Source organism: Terrapene carolina, unplaced genomic scaffold (assembly GCF_002925995.2).
Source record: "Terrapene carolina triunguis isolate 2854851 unplaced genomic scaffold, T_m_triunguis-2.0 Scaffold67, whole genome shotgun sequence".
Taxonomy (NCBI): Eukaryota; Metazoa; Chordata; order Testudines; family Emydidae; genus Terrapene; species Terrapene triunguis.
In genome coordinates, this window is record NW_020664418.1 from 11654281 (window position 1) to 11658530 (window position 4250).

The 4250-nt window shown below is 55.7% G+C and overlaps 1 protein-coding gene across 1 annotated transcript in view; it reads right to left on the reverse strand.

The window, feature by feature from the left end:
* LOC112116312 (dual oxidase maturation factor 1-like) overlaps nt 1-2611 on the reverse strand; it is a 16049-nt gene extending 13438 nt beyond the window's left edge. Inside the window, exon 1 of the mRNA XM_024213740.1 lies at nt 2560-2611. The gene's annotated coding sequence lies outside the window, so the exon portion shown is untranslated. The remainder of the gene's footprint in view (nt 1-2559) is intronic.
* Between the last annotated feature and the right edge of the window lie 1639 nt (nt 2612-4250).

The window sequence follows — 4250 nt, forward strand, 5'->3', positions numbered from 1 at the left end:
TCACCAGGGAATTGGTGGAGGAGTCTCTCAAGGCTACCCAGGGAAGGGAGTTAGCACATTGGGAGTGGTGGCAGCAAAAGCAAATCTAAGCTGGTAGAGAAGCTTAGAGGTTTTCATGCAGGTCCCTACATCTGTACCCTAAAGTTCAGAGTGGGGAAGGAACCTTGACAGCCCTGCTATCCCAGCCCTGCCCCCCCAGCTCTGCCGGCGCCCCTCAGTCCCAGCCCACAGCACCCTGCTATCCCAGCCCTACCCCCCCCAGCTCTGTCAGTGCCCCTCAGTCCCAGCCCACAGCGCCCTGCTATCCCAGCCCTGCCCCCACAGCTCTGCCGGCACCCCTCAGTCCCAGCCCACAGTCCCCTGCTATCCCAGCCCTCCCCCACCAGCTCTGCCGGCGCCCCTCAGTCCCAGCCCACAGCACGCTGCTATCCCAGCCCTGCCTCCTCCAGCTCTGTCAGTGCCCCTAAGTCCCAGCCCACAGCTCCCTGCTATCCCTGCCCTGGACCCTGTTGGCATTTTTTAGAGGGCATATAAGGGCCAAAGATGCTATCACAACCCAGTTATTGTTTAACAATAACCAGTTTTGAACAAGGCATGGGGTTTGGTATGCAGAGACCCTTGGCCTGCTCAGGCTCATGGCAAATGCACCATTCAACAGTATTTTAACCTTTTATTAAGAATACAAAAAAGAAGGACAAACAGTTAAAGCCTTTGAGATAGGTCTTTTCCCAGCTCATAAATAGTCCCACTCACTAGACCTTGCCCCATCTTTTGAGGGAATCAAAATGCCTAGACTGAACAAGCCATGTTTCAATAAAATGTGGTTTTAAAAAACATGTATCTTGTGAGTCCCATCAATAGAAATATCAGAGTCTCAAAAATGGCTCATCCATATCACCTCAAATTTGAGGGGAAAAAACCCCAACCATAAAAGTTGTACAATTTGAAATGGAAACGACCTTTGCTGAGGCTTTCCGAAAGCAGCCAGTCCAGTCCATCAATATAGTGGAAAGCAAGACACCTCCCGAACCATGGGCGGGGTCTGGCTGTCTCTGGTCGCCCTGGTTTTGGCCCATGCTCTGGCTGTTTCATGGGCCAGCTTCTCAGGACAGCTCAGCATTCTGGGTTGGGGATATGGGCGCTGGGCACTTCTGAAAAGCTGGTCCAAGGTGTGGGCACTGAGCACACTGAGATCTGCCCACCCTCCACCCCACAGATTTACAGACTACAGGCAGTGAGACACCCTGTGCATATGCTGCCAGCCTGTCCCTCCGTGAGTCACAAATGGAGGTGTCACCGGTCAATAAAGGGAAACTAGTAAGTCATCATGGGAACAAATTCTTCACTGCTCCCCCATGCCTGCCAGAACCCCAGAGACATGGCACGAGGCTGCAGAACTCCCTCAAAGCCTCTTCGCACATCTGAACTGCCTACTGCCTCGTCCCCTGGGAAATCGTCTCTCCTGGCATTCACAGGCAAGAGAGGCCGGGGCCTCGGGCAGGGTGGGCACACGTCGGGAGGGGCAAATATACTTCACTTGGGCCCAGTGCAGTGCCAGGGGCCAGGGCAAATGCCCTCCCTGGCTTGGTCATGAGCACAAAGGGGCTGGGAGAGGAGGGGAAACACGGGGCTCTCAGGACCACGGGCATTTCAGCCAAAGAACAAGGAGCTGCTGAGAGCGCCTCCAAGCCAGCCAGCGTGATAGAACGCTAAACTATATTATACTGTTCAGCCACTAGGTGGCACCATCCATCAAATACCTTATTTAAAGGCCCCTCAACCATGCCTGCAAGAGCCTTAAAGAAAGAATCTAATGATGAACACATCTGGGGCACATAAGCCAGCCCCGATCTGGTACTGGAGCATGACAGCCAGTGTCTCCTGCCAACTCCATGGAGACCAGCTCAGGTCTCTGCTCCTGTGCTGTGCCCCCACCAGACTGCAGCCTGCCCATGGGGCCAGGCTGGGGGTGCTAGGGCAGGGGGACCCAAAACAGCACAATCCCCACCCCCACCCCCATTTATTAACATTGGCTGCATGTTCTTGCTGGAGCCCAAAGCCCTGGGCCTGAGGGGCTTGTTGAGCCGGTGACATTCAGCCCCAAGGGGGTGCTGAGCCGGCCATTCCAGGTTCTAGGTGAGGGGCCCTTTTCCTTGTATTGTCACGGAGCTCTCCCTGCCCCTTCCCTGCAGCAGTGCTCAGTGTTCAGAGGAGACGGGTGACTCTGGGGCGCAGTGAGTGACCCCCCCCGGCCCCACAGCTCAGGAGTTTGGTCATGCCACAGGCACCTGCTCAGGAGTATATGGCCCCAGGGAAGCAAGACTGCAACTTCCCCCCACCCCCATTCCCATGTACAGAGCAGCCCCTGTCACTACTGTAGTGAGGCACTTAGTTCCCATGGGCAGTTAGTTGCCAGCACCCCTAGCAAAGGGGGTGTCCAAGAAGCTCCACTCTGCCTGCAGAAATGCCCCTGTCCCCCCACGCGCCAGGCCTGGCTCTCCTCCGGCTGTGTCTGAGAGCAACACGGCACTGGGGCAGCAGCAACGCACGCTGACTTACCCGTCTCTACTGATCACGACTGGCCGGCTGGGCTGCTGAGCAGTGGTTCCACACGCGGCTGAGCACTGGCTAGAGAATGAGAGCTGCTCTCCCTCCCTCTATATAGAAACTTCCTGGGCAATGGGCAGGCAGCCAGGCCTGCGCGTCTTGACAGTGCTTTTCCCCATGGCACATGCCTCCTGCACTCCAACAGCAGCAGGTTGCTGGAGTGTGTCAGGGAAGCACCAGCCCCACCCACACCTGAGCAACATCTTCCTGCCACTGCAGTTACCCACACCTGCTCCAAGCCCCAGCACAGACAGGAGGCAGCAGAGCCACAGACAGACCTCCCCACCTGCTGCAGCAGTGAGCACCCTCTGAGTGCTGGGGGCCTGCTGGAAGCCTGCTGGGAGAGAGGGGTGCAGGGGAGAGGCATGTTCCAAACTCTCCATCCTGCCCCCACTGGCCCCTTTGGCTGCAGTGGGGGATTCCGAGCTGGCTTGTGGATTAGTTTCAGTCAAGCAAAAGCTGGAAGGATAAAAGTTCCAGTTGCCTTTAGAATAATAAAAAAGCAGCAATACCTCAACCCTTCCCGCTTCCAACACTACAACTGGCCTAAATCACCCCGCTCCCTCCCAGCACCCCGCCTACACAGACAGCAGGGGCAATGCAGCACTGCAATCAGTGGCCAACTTAAAACCCTAAGCAGAATAGACATAGGATTTCTTACATGGTCTTTGCCCCTAAAAGGATAGTATTGTCCTCAGACTCCTAGTCTGCAGTCCAATGGATGGTTAGGTTGGCTCTTGGCAGCCTCACCTGGATTCACTCCTCAGCCTCCAGGGTTGCTGGTCTCTGCTTGGCTGACACTTTCAGGACCCAGCACCAGAGCTCAGTTTCCCCTCGGGTAGGAATGGGAAATCAGTGAGGACCACCCAGTGTGCAATGTTTCTCATTCTGCTCCACTCCAAACAGCCACAACTGAAGGTAGAACCAACCCCATTGTCTCTGAGTTCTGGCATATGATTGGTTCTTGCGATAGCTTCTGCTTCTTCTGTCTCTGCCCTGGGCTCTCGGGGACATGGGAAGTGGAGTCTGAGCCTCTGCCACATTTAATGCTGTGGTGAGTCCCCTACAGCTCAGGGGCACCTCTTTAGTCTATAGCACCTGGGAATTCACCCCAGAGGCTCCTAGGGAAACAACTGCCATGAGCTCACGGGGAGCAGGGCTGACTCATGCAGAGAGTCACACAGCTATCCGCATTGGGGTGCGTCAGGGCAGGCTGCTCCTGCACACCACATAGCCACAAGCTTCTGGGGTCACCCCCGGACCCACTCTGACCCACTGCAAGCCATGGAGCAGCTCAATAACTCTTCCTGGCAACCCTGCCTGCTCAGTCCCAAAGCCACAGCATGGGGGCCAGGCTGGTCAGTCATCCCGCAACGCTGTGCCTGTGCAAACTGAGGAAGGAAGGCACCCTCACCCCCTGGAAGAGGAGATCTGAGCATCTGATGAGGGTGGCAGGTGCTATGCAGAAAGAAGCATGTTATGCTACAGCCCAGCAAGAAAGAAGAGATTTCTGGGGAATGACTTTATTGCCTTATTTCTGTAAGGTCCCAGGCTGACCTTGTCCGGTTCCAAACACTGATTCCTTGGGACTCTGACAGGCACTGCTAATCACCTAGCCTCACTGCCCCAAAACAGGTGCGTAC